Source organism: Panthera onca, chromosome B2, assembly GCF_046562875.1.
Source record: "Panthera onca isolate mPanOnc1 chromosome B2, mPanOnc1 haplotype 2, whole genome shotgun sequence".
NCBI classification, from domain to species: domain Eukaryota; kingdom Metazoa; phylum Chordata; class Mammalia; order Carnivora; family Felidae; genus Panthera; species Panthera onca.
In genome coordinates this window covers 70,802,351-70,823,387 of record NC_138343.1, presented here as the reverse complement: position 1 = coordinate 70,823,387, position 21,037 = coordinate 70,802,351, and the positions used below count along the sequence as shown (strand labels likewise).

At 37.2% G+C, this 21,037-nt stretch overlaps 1 long non-coding RNA gene across 3 annotated transcripts in view; it reads right to left on the bottom strand.

The window, feature by feature from the left end:
• The window catches only part of LOC132667305 (uncharacterized), an 84,599-nt gene that overhangs the window by 5,241 nt on the left and 58,321 nt on the right, over positions 1–21,037 (bottom strand). For 2 of the 3 annotated variants that reach the window (XR_013555677.1, XR_009605073.2), the window contains exons 2-3: positions 13,548–13,957; positions 2,977–3,194 (exon numbers count right to left, since the gene is read on the bottom strand). This is a non-coding gene — a long non-coding RNA (uncharacterized LOC132667305). The remainder of the gene's footprint in view (positions 1–2,976; positions 3,195–13,547; positions 13,958–21,037) is intronic. The other variant, XR_009605072.2, reaches the window with a different exon arrangement.

Below are 21,037 nucleotides of genomic sequence, written 5' to 3'. Positions count from 1 at the left end.
AGATATAGAATATACGCTAAGGCAAGGGATGGACCGATTCCAAAACATCTTTTAAAATAGTTTGAATAGAAATGGTCATTGACTAGTGGTGAAAAACAGTCACACACAAGCTATTATGAATGATTTTCCTCACACATAAAATAGGCTAGAAAGTGAAATCAAGCAGCAGTAAAGTCATGATAGGTAAGTGGACTACATCTACTGAGGAGGAACAGAAGTCCTCAGGTAAGAAGAAACTATGAAAGAATAAAGCCATTTGCCAAATAATGGACCAGAATGATGAGCTTTGTGTTAACTGATATTATAAAGTTATTATATAATATTTTAGGATACTTTAATGCATATTCTTTTTCAACATCAAAGGATTTAATGTTGAGAAGAATGTTTACCATCCTCACAGAGCTTAGTTTCTGGATTTCAACTGTGCATCACTGAGAAAACAGAATGTAATATTAATCGAGCATTACGTTGCCCAGAATATTGACTATTTATAATAGACAGTTATTAAGAAGAACCACTAGTATACTGACACTATTTAAATAGTAGAGATTGGCAAAAAAGGAGGTTATTTGTGTTCGTAAACTAGAGATATTTATTCATGCCAACTTTCTTTCCAATATAATCCAAGTAGAAGCACCAGGAGTATATTATGTATTTCCCCTTGAGAGATGGCTAAGTATAACAAGGAGCACTGGACTTGGTGCCAGGACACCTGGGTTCCAGTCCCCATTCCTCTGCTTCTGGCACTGATAATGCTGGGAGTCTCCCAGAGCCTATCCTTCACCTGAAAAACAGAGATAATGTTACCTATTTTTTGTCTGATTCACAAAAGAAGGTAACATGATATACCACAATATGAAAGTGCTTTGTAAATTTTAAAGGGTCATACATTAGGGTCCTCACATGATGCTTAAAAAAACATATATAGTATATAAGTCATTGAAATACCATTTAGCACAAATATACATTGTAACAACTTCTGGTAGAATTTCATCAAAACTTAATCTAATGATAGTTTTATAAGCTGGTTCTTGTTCTTGTCATGAACTTTGGTTGTGTGCTTGCACTGACGTCCTTTGCACATGAGTATTCTATAAATAAATGTTGCACTCTCCATAGTTTTGCCTAGAGCTAGCCTTTTACCTTTGTCTCCAAGTTCTCTTACAATTACTGTTCACAGCCAAATTGTGTCTCCATTAAGGTGCCAGAACAAAGTTAAATTCACAGATTTATTGACCAGCAAATATTAATCACTTACTATGTACATAGCACTATTCAAGGCGTTATTCAGTAAACTCAATGAAATGAACAGTTTGATTTTTTTCCCCTCTGCAAAACTGACTAGCTCGTTGTCTGAATTAATCAAATCAACCAGTAGGTTTTTGGCTTCCTGTAGACACAGCTTAAATGTCACTTTCTATCTTGAAGCTGCTATTTTGAGAATTGGTGATGTGTAGGTGGAAAACACTTTACTATTTAGAAATAGAGTACTATACAGTAAGGCTTATTAGACAGTTATTTTCACTTTGTAGTTTTTATTTCATTTAACTTTTCATTACAGAAAATTTTAAACATGTACACAAGCATATGGGATAATATAAGGAATTCATATATACCTAACCTAGCTTCAACAATTAACAATTCATGGTCAATATTGCTTCACCTGGACCCCTACCCAATAGTCCGTTATCCCATATCATTTTGGTGTGAATATCAGAGTTTATATAATTTAATTATCAAGTGTTTCAATATGTATCTCTAAACATAAGGATATTGAGAAAATAACCACGGTAGCATAATCACACTCAAAATAAAATTAGCAGTAATTCCTTAATATCATCAAATATTCAGTGTGTGCTCAATATTCCAACTGTTTTGTAATGTGATTTTTTTGTAGTTTGTTTCAATAAGTTTTCAAATAAATCCACCCATTGTGATTGGCTGTGTCTCTTAATTCAATTTATACTTCAGCTTTCTCTATTTTCCTCCTTGCAATTTATTTGTTAAATAAATTGAGTCATTTGTCCTGTGGTCTTTTCTACAGATTAGATTTTACTGAGTGCATCCTATAATATAGTTCAGTGTTTTTCAGTCTTATGTGTTTCCTGAATATAAGTATAGAACTGTGCTGTTCTTTATTTCCATGTGTAGCTTCTTTTTTAAAATGCACATTTTTCAGGGGCACCTGGGTGGCTCAGTCGGTTGAGCTACCGACTTCAGCTCAGGTCATGACCTCATGGTTCGTGAGTTCCAGCCCCACATCAGTCTCTGTGCTGACAGCTCAGAGCCTGGAGCCTGCTTCAGATTCTGCGCCTCCCTCTCTCTCTGCCCCTCCTCTCTCTCTCTCTCTCTCTCTCTCTCTCTCAAAAATAAATAAACATTAAAAAAAATAAACATTTTGCATAATAGTTTGATTTACAGAAAAATGTGAAGATTGAACAGAGTTAACACCCAGTTTCCCCTATTATTAATATCTTCTTTGTTGTTGTTTTTATTCCAGTATAGTTAACATACACTGTTATATTAGTTTTAAGTGTACAACATAGTGATTCAACAATTCCATAGGTTACTCAGTGCTCATCATGGTAAGTGCACTCTTTAATAATCCCCATCACCTATTTCACCCATCCCTCCTATCATTAAGATCTTTTTTTTTAGGTTTTTTTTTTAAGTTTATTTTGAGAGAGAGAGAGAGCAAGCAGGGTAGGGGGCAAAGAGAGAGGGGAGAGAGCGAATACCAAGCAGGCTCTGCAGGGTCAGCGCAGAGTCTGATGTGGGGCTCGAACCCACAAACCATGAGATCATGACCTGAACAGAAATCAAGAGTCGGACGCTTAACCGACTGAGCCGCCCAGGCACCCCTCATTAATATCTTAAATTAAGATGATTCATTTGTTACAATTAATAAGCAAATATGGATACACCATTAATACACCACTAATATCCATACTTTATTTAGATGCTCTTAGTTCTTACCTGATGTTCTTTTTCTATTCCAGGATCTCATCCAGGATACTAGATTGCATTTAGTTGTCATTATCTCCTCAGGCTCCTCTTGGCTACGACAATTTCTCAGAGTTTCCTTGTTTTTGATGACCTTTATAGTTTTGAGGAGTACTGGTGAGTTATTTTGCAGAATGTGCCCCATTTGGATTTGTTTGATGTCTTTCTCACGACTGATCTGAGATTAAGGGCTTTAGGGAGGAAGACCACAGAGGTAAAGTGTCATTTTCACCCCATCACATCAAAGGTACATACTATACAGATAATTTATCATTGTTGATATTAACCTTGATCACCCAATTGAGGTAGTATTTGTCAGGCTTTTCCAATATACAACTACTCTTTTTCTCCTCTTTCCATGCAGTCTCTTCTTTCCCCACAGTATCCTTTGGAAGGATAGCTCTATGTGAAGCCCCTGTTCGTGAAGTAGGAAATTATGTTCCATCTCCCATAGGTGGAATAGTACACACATTATTCCGAATTCTTCTGCATGGGCAATTTTTTCTACTCCTTTATTATTTATATATATATATATATATATATATATATATATATATATATATACTGGTATGATTCATGGATACTTATTTTATACTTTGGATACAATCCTATACTATTTTATTTTGCTGCTCAAATTGCTCCACATTTGGCCATTAGGAGCTCTTTCAGTTGGCTCCTGTGTCCCTTTGCCATACCCCATCATTGTGAGTGTGTGTAATTGTTTTTTAAGTAATTTCCTATTTTCTGGCATGTAAGACACCCCAGGTTCATCTTGCATGTTCCCTGCTCTCATCCTAGAACAAGGATTTCTCTAAAGATCCCTGGTTTCTTTTATTAGAGAATGGTATTAGAAACCAAGATCTGGGCACTAAGTTTAATAAAATATTTTTAATCATTCTTTTACCGACATTTTGTCTATTTCAAAAAAACTTAATTTTTTTTTATAGTTTGTGGTAAAATTTTTATTTTTTAAAGTTCCAATTTTCAAAAGTTGGTGGGTGTTGGTAGCATAGTGGTGAGCAGAGCTGCCTTCCAATTTTCAAAAATCACTTTTAGGGTTTTTTATTTTTAATTTTTTCTTATATATAGAGAGAGAATGAGCAGGGGAGAAGGGTAGAGGGAGGGAGAGAGAGAGACAGAGAGGGAGAGAGAGGGAGAGAGAGAGAGAATCTCAAGCAGGCTTCATGCTCAGTGTGAAGCCCAATGCGGGACTTGATCCCACAACCCTGGGATCATGACCTGAGCTGAAATCAAGGGTCAGATGCTTAACCAACTAAGCCACCTAGGTGATCCAAAAGTCACTTTTAGTCTAAAATTTCTGCCTATATTGAACAGTAAGTCTTTTTTCAAGCAAGTAATTTACACATATATTTTGGTTTTTATATCTTACTATTAAATCTAGGGTATGAAAATTTTAATTTTTCTATATTTTGCCAATTCAGTTAGTTCAAGTATCTATTTGGGTAAGTGATGTTAAGTGTCTGTGATCTTTGACTCTTTTTTTTTAATGAATTGACTAAATATTTTGATATGTATAATTATAAGGTAGCTAGAGAAAGTGGATAAAATGGCAAATGTCATAAAGAAAGATTATGTTAATTCTGTGGAAATCATACAGCAAAAATTCATTAAGGTGAATCTGTTTAATGTGAACTTTCTGAACAGCTAGGTAAACTAGTCACTAAAATTTCCTCGTAAAATTTGTGAAGTGTTTGTTAAGAAAATAAACAATAGAAACATTTTAATCTAATAATGCAAAAATAAAACATCAAAAAAAATTTTGAGTATAGTTGAAACACAATGTTACATTAATTTCTGGTGTACAACGTCATGATCCAGCTTCTCTCTACATTATGATGTGCTCATCACAAGTGTAGCTACCATGTGTCACCATAAAACATTTTCAAGAATTGTCATTTCTCTACAAGTATATTACTTACATTTTTTCATTTGTTGTATCTTCATAGAATTCATTTTTAAAAAATAGGTTTATGAAAGTTATTCATTAGGATTCCAAAGCCAGGCGAACCTAGCAAAACAGGTTACCAACTATCAGGCAAGTATATTTTTCTGTGTTGTTTCCTTCTCTGTAAAATCGGTTATTAAGATAAATTGGCTCATATTTGTATAGAACTTAATACATACACTACATGTATGTATAAAATATATGCGTATCTACATGTATTGACATACATGTATAATGTATGCATACACACAGAAAAATACCTAGAGCCCAGCCCTTCCAAATGTTCAGTGATAGCTGTGCTTTTCTTATCTTTAATAGTATTTTTTTCTACATACTCTAATATTACTTTTCCTTATTTTATTAATAGTTAATAACTTATACATTTTGCAAATTCAGACTGACCTCACCATTCAGTCCAAATTAGTGGAATTTGCTATAGTTAATATATTTTCTCTGAATCAATACTGTAATGGGAATGTTTTGATATATATTAATGAGTTTTTCTCCTTTGCGTTTCTTAATGTGTGGCCTTTGCTCATTCTGCCCAAGGCATTAGGATTATATTATAGCTGGAATGCAAAAATAAAGAGAGTTTCAATATTCAGCTTTTAATATCCAAAGTAGAGGTTTTAAGTTTGCAGCAAAAAAATAATCCTGAAATTTGGTCTTTGTCAAAAGACTATACAATTTTCTATATTTTTTTTAGCTCCATGTTGACTTTGTCTATGGAAGTTATAAAGTGACAGGGATAGACAGAATTCAAGATAAGACCTGAGGGAGGACCTTATAACTTGGGGAATATCATAAAGAAGGAAAGGAGAGGTCAGGCTATCTCTTTTGGCTTAGGGGAGATTTGCAGCAAAGAGAAGAGAGACAGGGATAGAAAGTAAGACCTAGGCAGAAGCCCTTCCAAAAGGGTAATGCCTTAAATATGTTGGGGAATCCTGAAGGCAGAAGGCCTTTGCTTTGCTTCCTCTGGTGAGCCTTTGGAGAAGAGGTGGTGTGGTGCCCAGCAATGGCATTTGGTGGAAAGAATTTGTCTACACCAAAAAGTCTGATCTGCTGACTTGCCTGGCCTGTGTGCAGTAAGCAAGGGATCCAGAAGTTTCTGTGTGTCCTGGTGAGGAAAGCAAAGATCTAGAAAAACCCAGTAGACTAACAAGATCCAGGGGCAAGGTCCAGTGATGGGTGCCTACACAATGACACACAAGGCAGATGGGTCTGTCAGCAACCAGCAGTTGCAATTTCCAGGGACCAGATCAGGCACTCAACTGCAGAGATCAGCGAGGGTCCACTGATTCAGAGGTCACTATCTGAATCCAAAACCCGTTTTCACCACTACTCTCCCTACCTCCACCCCCTCACATGACATCATGACAGTATCTTAGAGTTGAGTAAGGGGAGGAAGAGAAAATCTTATATAATTAGCATTTGCCTAAAAGAGACTGGCATGCCCAAAAGAGACTGATTAAACCACCAGAAACTCAGTTATAGTGACTCTGTAAATTTAAAACACACTCACTATCTAGTAGGTGAGAAATAAAAAATCAGTTATGAGAAAAATATTAAGTTTGCAACCCCCTTAAAAATAGAAAAGCTTTTGCAATGATGAATGCCTTCCCTTCCCTGGCAGCTATGAAGATCAAATGGGTCAGTTGATGGGAAGCAATGTTGGAAAGTGAGAGCACTCACTGCGGGCAATGATAATGGCAGCTGCACATGCTGCCTTGAACATGATGGAATTGGGACCATACAAGCAGCGGGTACATCTCAGCTCTGGGCCAGGAGGCAAGGGCATAGACAAGAAGCCAAGTTCAAGCCAATTGCATGGTATCAGGGAAAAAGAGACCAGAAATCAAGGGCTGCATGCAGATGTAGCTGAGAAGTTGTGGGAGGAGAGCCAAAAAGCAGCAAAGGACCAGGTCTGAGTACAACCTCCCTACATGGGGAAGCAACATGGAGACACATTCTTCAGGAATGACACAGGACCTAGGGCTATCTGATATATTCTTTTTTTTATGTTTTTTAAAAACTGTATTCATTTTTTGAGAGACAGAGAGAGACAGAGTGTGAGACAGGGAGGGGCAGAGAGAGAGGGAGACACAGAATCTGAAGCAGGCTCCAGGCTCCGAACTGTCAACACAGAGCCCAACAGGCTTGAACTCAAGAACCATGAACCACGAGATCATTGCCTGAGCTGAAGTTGGCCACTTAAACAACTGACCCACCCAGGCATCCCTATCCGATATGTTCCTTAAACATATGGTGAAAAAGACTGAATATGTAATAGTAGATTCACTAAAGATCCTCAACAGAGTGTGGCTCCTAGTCCCACAGAAAGAGTCTTGAATTAAAGTTAAGAATCATCTTGTTAGGGTAGAGAAAGATGAGAAGGTTAAGTCATAAAACTAAGTGAAATCAGGATAATTAATTCATGGGAAATTTTCTCAAAGCTTCCATTTGAGGAAAGAAAGTCTTTACAAGAATAAGGGGAGAAAACAGATTCAGGGATTCTGATGAACCATATGTTATTTGGCTCGTATTTATGGCACCTATGGTGCCAGGTTCTTTGATAGGTAATTAAGAGGTCCTTGCTAACAATCCAGTAGGAACAGATAAGTCAATAGACCTTTAAAACAAATGCACAATAATGGGAGAGGTATGGGAGAACAGAGGAGGAACAGAGGGGAAAATGGCATTTTTTTAGTCTGAACTGTCCAGGGTGGTACCTAGTTGGTCAAGTCTCTGAGCATATTTATTGAGGGCCTACTATGTGCAAATTGTACTAGAGGATATAAGAGTGGATGTGGGATGCCAAAAGAGGCTTCCCAAAAGGGGATTGCCATGAGAAATCCAAATGGTGTCCTGGAGAAGCAATTGACTGTTTGGATCTGGGGTTCTAAAATGATATCTGGCCTGGAGATGCAAAGCAGCTTAATTCAAGATGTGTAACTGTTAAAAAATAATGCTCATATTCTTCTCTTCTCTTCAATAGAGCTGTGTAAATGATTTTTATTTTTCAAACTGCATACCATAAAAACAAAGTTTTGAAATGTATTTGAAGTATGAATCGAGAATATTATTTCTAATATTGAATATGTACTTGGCAATGTAAAAAGAAATCAGTTTGCTAATTTAAAATGTTGGGGGGTTTTGTATGACAGGTTTTCTAACAAAATTATAAAATGTACGTTTAACTTTATATATTGTTCTTTTTACTCTCACAATTGAAATATTTTAATTTTTCTAATTTCTTATTATTGTTTAATTAGAGTCTAACTATAGTTTTTTAAAGTCACAGATCAAATTTTAATCATTTCTTGCAGAATTCCATTCCTTTGTGAGGTCATTTCTGCTTCAAATTTTTTAATTTTCACTGAGATATAATTGACAAAGAAAACATTGTGTAAATTTAAGGTGTATATGATATCATTGCTTTACTCTGTACCTTTATCCAAACACACATGAGCACTAAAATTTTGACAGTGTTTTGTCATCAGTAAATTTGGAAAATACTAGCCTGGTGCACCCATGTTGGTGTGGCTGGGGTCTAATTTATAGCTGTGCAGTAACTTGTGACTTAAACCCAGCCAACTGCTAGACACTTAAAATGTCTTTGATTTGGAAATGTTAATCATTGTCCTTCTCTCAACAGAACTAGTTGCATTCAAGAGAGGGCTCCAAGCCTTGAGCCTCTACTGACCGTGATGCCCGATACAATCCCTGTCTTTGCCTAAGGCTGGCTCTGCTTGACTGTGAAACTAGTATCTGTTAGGTCAAGCTCTTACTAAAACACTGCTCAACATGCTCAGTCTTCACTGTGGTTTTTCACTATATGCAAATGGAATAGTTGGAGCTAGACAGAGAGCTTCCATATGTAAAAAGACAATTGTCTCTCCATGCATGAGTTTGTTTTATCATAATGTTACAAAACTTCCAAGGAAATTGTGACATAAATTATGTATTTGAAATATGCTTACCAGATAAAATCCACCCAATGTTCCTGTCTACCACAGGCATTCATAGCTTGGCCAAGTCCCAGAGAGTGAAAACTCTCTATCAAGGCCCATGTGTTTGTCACTTGTGAAAGGTGAGTCTGGGAAACTATTAGTATGGAAGTGGTATGAATTTGGTATGGAAATGCTATTTGGAGTTTCTATTTTAATTCCAGATGCCAGAGAAAATTTCAAATTGTTAACCATTGTATAATTGGCAAGCCTTAGCGTTTAGATCCACCAGCCATATTCATATGCCTCTCTAAACACCAGGAGAAAGTCCCAAAAGAAAGAGAAGTGGAGGATAATGGCATATTCAAAGTGTGGCTGGGCACCTGGGTGGCTCAGTCGGTTAAGCGTCTGACTCTTGATTTTGGCTCTGGTCATGATCTCACGGTTGTGGGATTAAGCCCCACTTCGGGCTCTGTGATGACAGCACAGAGCCTGCTTGGGATTCTCTCTCCCTCTCTAAACAAACAAACAAACAAACAAACAAACTTACAAAAAATGTGTGGCTTACTTATCAGAAAACAGATATTTTGTTTTTACTTTCTTACATTAGCTGGGGACAACTGATTCTTTCCTGACTTCAAATCATTTATTAAAAATTCAGTATTAAAAACAGATATAGAAACCTATCAAAATACATTTATGGAAGCAATAATAAAACAACATTTGCAAGGCTGTAGTCATATAGATACACATTCAACATCACCCAGCATTTATTGGGCTTTTCTTGGGAATGTCCTAGATATTGAGGAAAAATACGTAAATAAAATAGAAGACATGGCCTATATGTGTCAACACTGTTTCTACAGTTAAAACAATTGTTTGATTTAAATCTGACTCTTCCGATGCATTTAATCATTTATTTGCATTTATTTGCGTGTGACCAGTTAATATGAAATGGAACTTTGAAATCACCCATTTGATTCAATGTAGCCTGACAGACTGTTTAATTTTTTTTTAATGTTTATTTATTGGGGAGGGGGGGAGGGGCAGAGACAGAGGGAGACACAGAATCGGAAGCAGGTTCCAGGCTCTGAGCCGTTAGCACAGAACTCGACACTGGGCTCGAATCTACAAACTATGAGATCATGACCTGAGCCAAAGTCGGACACTTAACCGACTGAGCCACCCAGGCGCCCTGACAGACTGTTTAAATAATGTTCTCTACTGAAAGTTTTGAGCTTGAATTACCCAGTGTGGTATCTAGTTGATCAAATATCTCATTCATACATATTTACTGAGGGTCTACCTTGTGGTAGTTTGTATTAGAGGATACAGAGGAATGTAATCACCGTCCCCATCTTGGAGAACTTATACTCCAGCAAGATAATAATAGTATATACATAAACAACAACCACTTATCCTTCAGGCAGGGCATGATAAGGACCAATGATACAAGAGGGAGTGAATGTCACGGAAGCTCAGAAGAAGGAAAGGTGTCCATGGGTTTGAGGGTCTAGAGAGAATTCTGAGAGAAGAAGTTCAGGCTTTAGACTTAAGATTCTCATTATTTAATGAAAGATAATTCGGGGCGCCTGGGCGGCTCAGTCGGTTAGCCTTCCGACTTTGGCTCAGGTCATGATCTCATGGTCCGTGAGTTCAAGCCCCGCGTCGGGCTCTGTGCTGACAGCTCAGAGCCTGGAGCCTGCTTCAGATTCTGTGTCTCCCTCTCTCTCTAACCCTCCCCCGTTCATGCTCTCTCTCTGTCTCAAAAATAAATAAATATTAAAAAAAAAAGAAAGATAATTCTATAGTGACAAAAAAGTTATCTTTTACATCAACCCTCAAACATGTCTGTGCTGTGAAGCTATATTATGAGATTGGGTATGTCATGTTGTTTATTTCTTAATATTTTAGTCCCTAAATTCTTTCAGTTACCAGTTAAAGCCCAACAACAGCAACAACAACAAGACCAAAATTAGTTGCATGACTTTGTATCTCCAGATAATGTTGTTATATAAATTCATAGTTATAAAAATGAGTGGTACTAAGAAAACAAAAAACCCTATAATCAAATAAGAAATTTTATAACTCTTAATGATATTACTACTTAAATATGAGGGGGAGGAATGTGACAAGATTGTCTTACAAAAAACGTTAACATATTGTCCATCAGGTTTTCTTCAAATTCATAAGACCTCATTTTTCACTTATTTATTATAAGTCAGAACTGCTAATCTTCATACAACAAAATAACCACACTTTTCAATTTTCAAACGTTTTCTTTTTCTGACCTAGGAAGACCCAAGTGGATCAGAATTTCTCCTGTTCTAGTTAAGCGTTAATTTTTGGCCAAAGATTCAGTCATAAAGGCTGAATTTGGGGGAGGTTTAGCCCAAGGTTAAAAAAAAAAAAAGAAGCTATAAAAAGGAAATGATAGTGTAATTTTAAGAAGAATATTTATAGCTGTGGGTACTAATTTATTCTTTTAAACTGGCTCTGTATTTTGAATTGGTCTAAAATAGACCAACCCTACTAAATTTACATTGGATGAGTGTTCAGCTGTTATGTATGTGCAGAGGTGGTATAGCATGGTGGTTAAATGCCGAGACTCCAGAGCCTGACTTGTCTGAGTTCAAATCCCAAACCTACCTCATTCTCTTCACATTTCCCTGGGCAAGTTGCCTAAATAAACTCTCTATCTTTTTCTTAACTGTAAAAGAGGAATAATAGCAGTGCCTGTCCCCGAAATAAATCGGTACATGGAAAGCAATTAAAACTGTGCCTAGCAAAGAGCAAGCATGAAGCGTTAGCCATTAATATTATTCTGTTTTCACGTAGTGATAACTGCAGGTGTGTTGTTTCTTTACTTTTCTGTCTACAACATCTTTTCTTTCCTCTCTCCTTCCTCCCTCCCTCTCATCTCCTAGACTACCTATCTTTCATTTTATGGCCATTTTCCATTGCTGTGCACATGTCTTCACAAAGGTGCACAATAACTGTTGAAAGAATGAACCAAACTCCTATTTATTTTTTAAATCCCCTCGAAACCATCCCTGGCCCTCTAACCCTGTTCTGTAGTGGAGAGGGTGCTTTCTTCCTTGCTCCCATAAGCCTTTATGTATACCCAGTCACTACAGTTAGCACTGGAGGTTAGGGTGATCTGTATATGACTCTTTCTCTTTTTCTTCAGGTTTGTTCAAATTCACGAGATCTTGTTTCTTCCTTAGGAATTACTGTGAACCGATATCTCTGAACTTCTTGAGGGTAGTGGCTCTCACCTTCATCCCCTAAGGTTTGGCACACTGTAGGCCTGGCTAATGATTGACTGAATGAGTACATGGACAAATGAATGGACTCATCCCAACTCCTCAGCAGGGGCTGGACATTCTCCTACCACTAGTCACCGTCCAGGAATGTAAGCACACGGGCCCATGGGTCCTCTGTTGAATGGCCTGACCCTGGGAAAGGGTGGCAGAAACCAATAGCAAAGAGCTCTGCCTGCCACAGAAATGAATGCTATAGCTAAAATTGTATTCTAACACCTTCATTTTTCAAATGAAGAAACTAAACCTTAAAAAAGGTTCAATTAGCCAAGATCTCTTAGCATATTAGAGAAACAATTGGGAATGTGATTTAGGTTTCCTGGATTGTTGCCTGTACATATCCAAGTGCAGAGAAAGTTTTCATTTAAGGTTTTCATATTCCATTGAAAGCTTAGTAGTAACAAGTGGAAGGAGAAGGGAGATAGGATAAATAAAAAATGTCATTGGAATGCCTGGGTGGCTCAGTCAGCTAAGCATCCCACTCTTGCTTTTGGCTAAGGTCATGATCTCACAGTCTTGAGATTGAGCCTTGAGCCTCAAATTGGGCTTCACATTGACAGTGTGGAACCTGCTTGGGATTCTCTCTCTCTCTCTCTCTCTCTCTCTCTCTCTCTCTCTCTCCCTCTCTCAAAAACAAATAAACAGGGGCACCTGGGTGGCTTGGTCAGTTGAGCAACTGACTCTTGATTTTTGTCTCAGGTCATGATCTCATAGTTTGTGAGTTTGAGCCCTGCATTGGGCTCCCCACTGACAGCAAGGAGCCTGCTTGGGATTCTCTATCTCCTTCTCTCTCTGTCCCTCCCCTGCTTGTGTTCACAAATGCCCTCCCTTTCTCTCAAAATAAACTTTAAAATAAATAAACTTTTTTAAAAAAAGAAATGTCCTTGTTTTTCTTGTTCATTATTTTTTTAAGTTTATTTATTTATTTTGAGAGAGTCTGTGAGCAAGGGATGGGCAGAGAAAGGTGGGGAGAGAGGGAATCCCAAGCAAGCTTCACGCTGTAGTGCAGAGCCTGACACAGGGCTCGAACTCATAAACTGTGAGATCATGACCTAAGCTGAAACCAGGAGACTGACACTTAACTGACTGAGCCACCCAGGCACTCCCTTATTTATTATTCTTAGCAAAAGCCTTGCTGGCTACAATATCCTCCCACATGTTCTAACTGTTAATGATCAAAGCCATAGATAGCAATTACAAATAAATGTTATGGTAGTTACAGTATGTTATATTTCAGAATCTAAGAACATGTACTACTCTCAACTCCCAGAATCTTTTCCTGTTTTTGGTAACCATGCCTTGATTTACCTCTGGAGATCTATGTCTTTTCAACTCCCTGCCTTCTTCGTCATAATTTCAGTGAAGATGTTCAGAATGTCCCAGTCAAGGTGTGGCCTTGTGAACTCTCATTCTGGGAATCTGGATCCTGAGCAGAATGTTGCTGAGACAGGGTGTAGATTCATTCCAGTGAGCTTCCCGCAGACATTGTCCACTGCTCCTTTTTACCTAATCCCTAGAACTGCTCTAGGTCTGCCATTCCTGGGGCTGCTCAGCAGCTTTCCTTTTGATTCTGTGAGCTAACCTGTATTCTTCCAACAAATTTCTTCTCTGTTTAATTAGGCAGAGTTTGTTTTCATTGCTTGCAATCAAATTCTGGTACTGGTTGGACTTCAACTTGCAAGTTCCACTTTAGCTATGGTTTGTGAGTACAAACCAAACTGGCAGAAAAAAGAAATAACTAGTAAAATGTATGTGTGTGCATGTGCGAGAGAGAAATCTACTAAGCATGTAAATGCTTAAGAAAAAATAGATTTTGTGCTATAATATATTCAAAGCAAAACAAGCCAACAATATTTTTACCATGGAATTTGTATACTTCTTAAGATGGTCTGGAATTAAATTATTCAATTTAGGTTCTTTGTTACCTGACCTGACATATATTTCCCTTACAACTTAATATTTAAATTAAACTCGTTTATTTATGTAGGTAATAGTAAAACAAACAAATCAAGTTCATAAATTAGAGAAAATAGTATGTATAGTTTAATTTATTCACATTTATTACACTAAGCTATAAATATATACATTTTATAAATAATAGACAGGAAAAATTCTGTGTAAATCCAATGTTAATGATTTCACTATGAACTGTAGCTGTTCTTTAATTTTAAATTGCACTTAATAGGTTAAACTAGAAAGCACATAAAACATGTTCATTTTAAAAAGTATTTATGAAAACTCCTTAAGAATTAAATTATAAGAACAACCATCTATGTTCTCTCTGAAAAATAATTATTTTTTGGAAGAATATGACACAAAGGTCTTGAATAAATAATATTTGGGGATTTTTTCCATCTCTCCTTTACATTATGAGGCTTTTAAACATGTTATCTATTTAACTCTTTCTCAGGTGAATGTGTTTTGCAGGCTGAATGTTCCACCAAGCACTGGAAATAATTCCAAAGGGGTATTTATAGTAGTAGCAAAAAAGTACTTAAAAAATTTATGAAGAGGTCTTTACAGTTTCCATAATGCACATTTTTATAGTACATGTACACATATTTGAAGGAATTTTCTAATAGCTAATGTGTCAGTCTCTATGGTTGGCATACTCTTCAATTTTTAAAAAAATGCATACAGAAGCAACACTAATTTTTATTTCTTCCTCAATACAGTAGCTTAATGCGTAATATTTACAACTCAGAAGCAGAAAGATAAAAGAGACACAAAGCTGATACCATCTGCCTTGCCTTATCTGGGGTTACTTTCCATTGCCTTTCACACCCTGACCTGTGTAGAACGAGGCTCGAGCACTGGTCTTCAGCACAGGTTGACACCGAGGTAATGTGTGCGTTGCCATTTAGCACGTGTTCTCTGATAACACTTAGAATAATGGTCTTTCATGAATTGGCAAAATCCGTAAGAAGACAGTCCTGGTTTCCTCAGATTCTGGGTATTTTGATTTGTGAAAACTGCTAGGACTATGAGTGTGTGTGTGTGTGTGTGTGTGTTCTCTTTAGTTACCTATTTGGTATTGCTTTTCTGTGCCAGTTTTCAACAGCAGGGGGACTTTAAAAAAAACAAAAAATTACTTTTGTATTGTTTGTGAGATAGGAATTTTTACGTTAAAATTTTTTTAAGTTTATTTACTTTTGAGACAGAGAGAGGGAGAGAGCCAGAGCATGAGCGGGGGAGGGGCAGAAAGAGGGAGACAGAATCCGAAGCAGGTTCCAGGCTCCAAGCGGTCAGCACAGAGCCTTACAAGGAGCTTGAACTCATGAACCACGAGATGATGACCTGAGCCCAAGTCAGATGCTTAACCAACTGAGCTACCCAGGTACCCCAGGAATTTTTACATTTAAATGGAAAGTACATTTTAAGATTCAGAAAAACATACATCAAAGTATTATTTCATGATTACATTAGGAGGAGAATGTTTCTGGGGAGGGAGGAACAATAGCCTGGAAGGGAGAAATAGAAAGGAGATCTTTATTTTTAACTCAAGATTTTTATTTAACTATACGTTTGGATTTTTAGAACAATCATACACTACCTTTTATAATTAAAATTAAATTTTAAATGTTTGAAAAATAGTTACTATATACTACAATAAAGCCTTATAAAAACTGGAAAATGTATGTTTTTCATTTGTTCTTATAGCTTTTAAAGTTTGACACTAAGTAGTTTAAGTTTTTTCATTTGAATATAGTTGACACACAATGTTACATCAGTTTCAGGTGTTGATTTTTAATTTTGATTGAGCTTTTACAATCCTTTGTATAGATAAGTAATATACTAGTATTAATAATGATAATGGTGACAGCAATAGCGTCAAGGGCTTGTGCTAAGTGTTTCCTGTACATTGTCTATTTCATTCTTACAAAACCCTACCAGTAGAGGCAGAGTTAGGTTCAATGGGACTTGAAGTTGATAGGGTTTGGGGAAGGATGGATCTTTAAGAAAATAATACAAAATTACCATGGCCCTTTACAAGGCTCTGGAAAGGGATCTGTGCAGCTTTAGCTAAGCTTCATAGGCTTCCTAATAAATCCATCTTGACTCATCAATCACATACTAGTTTCATTATACATACAAGAAAATGAAGCTTAGAGAGATAACTCACCTAAAGTTATATACCTATGGAATGGCCAACCAAGCTAATTGCAATATTTTATTATTTTAATACAATTCTCTGTATCTCAGTAGTCTATGATCTAAAGTATTTCTAGTGGAAAGTTGGAAAGAGTATTCAACTCCTGCCCAGCTCTCATTACTACAGATCTCTGCTTCCCTTAATGACTTACCCAGTAAGAAAAGTAGAGGAGAAAGAGGGGACACTGAAGGAAAGCAGGAAAGAGTAGGGAATGGAACAGGAGTGACCAGAAGTTGTGCCATTGAGAGAAGGAAGGAGAAAACAAGCAATGTCCAAATTCATGAGCATGTGCTTTAATGGCTGTCTATAGGCTACCATGGGCTTGCTGAAAAAGGCAGGGGAGGCCTGAGTCAAGGGTTCTGAAGGTCTGAAGCAACAAGTGTGTTCTTGCTTGAGATACACTCATGATGACGTACAGGGGTAAGACAGAATGGGAAATGGCCATGTTAGCTAATGGCATTAATATTATCAGGCTAAAGGTCAGAAAAATCAAAAGGAGCTCCAAGTAGCATTGTTTGAGGACTTGGAGCAGGAAAGAGTTGAAATAGCTGATATAGAGCTTAATCTCCACGAGAAGCAGGAAGATTCGCACTTGGAGGAGATCAAGAGATCTCCCAAATGAGGGAAGGAAGGTATATTGAATGATTTCTGATCTAATTTGAAGAGTTCCCTATTTTCAGTCCAACACTAAGGGTGATCCTTTAGGACTAGCGATTCCAAGGCAGACTTGAAAGAGCTACCAAGGGAGTCTGTGCCCTCTAATTGCTAGTCATCCTTAGATCTTTCACAAGGTCTTGCATGCAATGTGCCTTTAATATAATAAGTACTCAGTAAAAGAGTTTGAACGAATCAATCAATAAGTGAAGCTCACCAGAAAGTATAACCTTGAGCTGCCAAAAAGGTAAACTTCCTTAGGACCCCCCAAACCTTTCCTCCCCTCTAGTCTCCTATTTCCACCTCGCTTTAGCAAATCCCTTCCTTCTAGGAAGTCACTGCACATGAATGGAATCCCTAAGTAAACTCATAGTCATGGTTTTTCTCTCTAGGTCTATGAAGATGCATAAATAACTCCATAGGAGTGGAAAGACCAAAGGCAGAGAGGTCTTCTGAAATAACCTGATTTACAGGTATGTATGAATACAGAGCTATTATTTACAGTATATTCCCAGAGAATTTGTGTTACTGTAAAGTTCTTGGTCATCATCCTAAACCAGGTACTTGATATTTCCTGACAATCCTACTAGATCTTTCATATTTGCCACAAGCTCTTTCTCATTCCCACAGCAATCAATCACCAAGTCTCATCAGTGCTACCTCTCCAATCTATTTGATTCCATACATTCCCAGGGCTCATCTGGAGTTCTGACCACTATCCCTTCCCTACCGATTACAGCACTAAATTCCTAATGAATCTGCCTACCTTTCCTACTGTTCCTCTACTTTCTCCATTCCAGTAATCATCTTGGACTTCTCTTGACTTCTAAAACATGCCACATGCTCTTCCTTCACAATTTTCTACATGTGCTCCTATTCCCTGAAACACTTTTTCTCTCTACTCTCCATTTATTTATTTATTTTTTAAATTTTTTTACATTTATTTATTTATTTTTGAGAGACAGAGCACAAGTGGGGGAGTGGCAGAGAGAGAAGGAGACACAGAATCTGAACCCGGCTCCAGGTTCTGAGCTGACAGCACAGAGCCCAATGCGGGGCTCGAACTGTCTACTCTCCATTTAGACAGCATCTACTTATGCTACAAATTCCCAACTAAATCTCTTTTTTAGCAAAGCATTCCCAGACGTGTATGCCTAGTTCAGTTCCCTTCCTGTATGTTCTATCATAATAGTCAATTTGCTTTATGGCGTTTATTTGTTGAATGTATCTTCTCTGCTAGTCTGTAAATTCCTTGAGGTCAGGGACAGTGTGGTCTCTTTCATTCCTGTGCTCTGAGCTCCCGAGCTCCACCCCAGGAATTCACAGTCCTCCAAGGTCTCTATTTTTCTTCCTGCTTTTCCTTGCCAAAGCCCATGAAATCTTTATCTAGTCTGGGAAAAGTTGAGAAACTTTCTCTTCTTACACAGCCTGCTTTCTTTCAGATATGTTGTCTTTGCCAAGGCCAAACCTTTTGAAACTCAAAAGCAAAGAATTGATCTTTGTGTTCTCTGTATTCTGCTGTTTCATCCCTCTGCCAAGATAATAGCAGATGGAATGGCAGACAAGTATGGGGTACAGGAATATCTATGTGGGGGTTGGGGTAGCAACCAAAGGTTATCTCAACTGTCAGTCACCTCACATTCGCAGTGAGCACCTTACCCAAGAATGACATCTATCCTCCATGACTTCTGGATCCAGTGCCACACTGCTTAGATTGTCTCTCCATGACCAAGGATCCTATTCTCCTGGAAGCTAGAAATTTTGTTTGCTGACAGCCATCAGCTTTCAACTTTCTCTGGGAATTTCCCTCAGGCGTAGTCAGCCTCCTTTCCTAGAGTGGAGTCCCTTCCTACAGCCATCTCATATCCAGTATAAAGGTGGGCCTCTTTCCCTAACCCAATCCCAGGAGTTGGCTGAAGTCTTGTTGTGACTATATATATTACAGGCTACCTTCTTGGGCCCATCATGCCTCTTTCCCTTCCCCTGGAAGTGTCAGTCCCAAGAGCAGTCCAGTAAATTTTGTGCACAGAGATCTCTATCTCAGGGACTCCTTCCTAGGAGACTTGTCCTATAGCAGCCACCTTTAGATCCATTTGCCTATGATTATATATATATATATATATATATATATATATATATATATATTTCACCTATCTGCCAATTCTAGAAATCTAAAGAATATAGGGGGAATTTCAGGTCATTTAGAGTCTTCCCTCTTTTTTAATGTATATATAAGAAAATTTAGTACATTCTCATATATATACATTGATTGTATGTGTATATATAAGTCACATAGAAAAACAGTTATAGTTTATTTCTGTTTACTTTAAATTTCAGATACAGTCAATGGGGTATTGTTGCAAGGAGAGAGAAAAGATAGGAGAGACAAAAATTCTGCACATTTATCTCTTTCTAGATTGCATTGGAAAGGACTTTATATGTGTGTGTATATATATATATATATATATAGAGAGAGAGAGAGAGAGAACTTGTAGAATTAAAAATAAGAAAGAAATGTAAATGAAAGTTGCTGGTAATTTTTTAAATACGAATTATAAAATTTTATAAACTTCTCTATAAGCCAAAATAACTCAAGTCATCTTGAAGAGTAGAGCTGATGTTTGTTATGCAGATTACAAAATACCATTTGCCAAGACTTTTAGTGTTAATTGCTTCTCACTGAAAAACTGAAGAAAATCAAGTTGAAGAGAAGGTAAGATTTAAAAAGACAATATTCATTGTGTTTTTCATGCAAAGGAATGATAATATTACTTTTTCCTGAGAGTTGAAAGATCTTAGAAGTCTCATAGTGTCAAGTCCTGGCCAGTGCAAAAATACCTTCTGTGAATTGTTTTATTTTTGCTTAGAACACATAAATATGTTTCTAATATTAATTTATATTTTCTTGTTTTGAAGTTTAATTAATAATCTTGGCTAAATATCAACTTGAGGCCTTGTGCACTACATTGCTTTTTATCATTCTTTGATTGTCTTAATATTGGTGCATTTACATATCTTTTGTTTAATTTTACCCATGGGAACTATTATATTTAGTTAGCAATGAGTGTCTAAAGGACATACATTGATTTGCTTTGGTTTGCTCTCACACTTACACTACACTTACCCCATGTTCATGAGAATCCAGAAGGTTTTCCCTCTTTGCTGAGCAACTACAAAACAGAGGTGGACAGTGTCAGAGTAATGCAGTAGAATAACTCTCTTGAGCATTGCCTCATTATGAGTGGATTATGTTACCAAGAAGACACCTGTAATTTTTTTCCTGTATGTGAGTGTATGTGTATGAGGAACAAAAGCGAGAATGTCCCCCTTGCCAAATAGTTTATTATTATTCTTGCCTCTTTATGAACAGTAGAGCAATTCCATTCAGAACACAGAAATTAAAACAAAGTAATAATAATAGCCACTCCTTATAAGTGTTTCCTATGGTCTAGGCACCATGCTGAGTGTTTTACATATATTTGGCCCATTTAAGCCTCATAACCCTCTGAGGTAGGTATTTAAAACCTACACTTTATAAATAAAAACCTGAGGCTCAGAGAGGTTTAAGTAATTTGCCTGAATTAACATAGCTGGAAAGTTACCATAAGTCATATCTGATTTTTTTAAAACCATTTTTCCAACACTCAAAGATTTTCACTTCAGGTCTTGACCAACTTTTCCAGAAACAGCCTCTTTGCCTTTACCTCTCCCTCTAGGATTAAGTAACTCAATTCCATAGCTGCTCCTCCTCTGCACATGAAAATGACCCGCGCTCCTTCCCTCTGCCAGCTACCTTTGCTTCACCCAGCCATCTCTCACTACTCAGCGTTTTATCTGTTCGTTATCTCCTAGACCTTGCTAACTGGATGACTAGCTGCCAAATAAAATCACAGGAGGAAAAGATAAAGCATCTCATCTTTCTCTCTTAAGCCTTCCCTCTCTTCGACTTCCTTGTTGGTGAGTGTTCAAGTTCTCCAGTTTCCACAGGGCT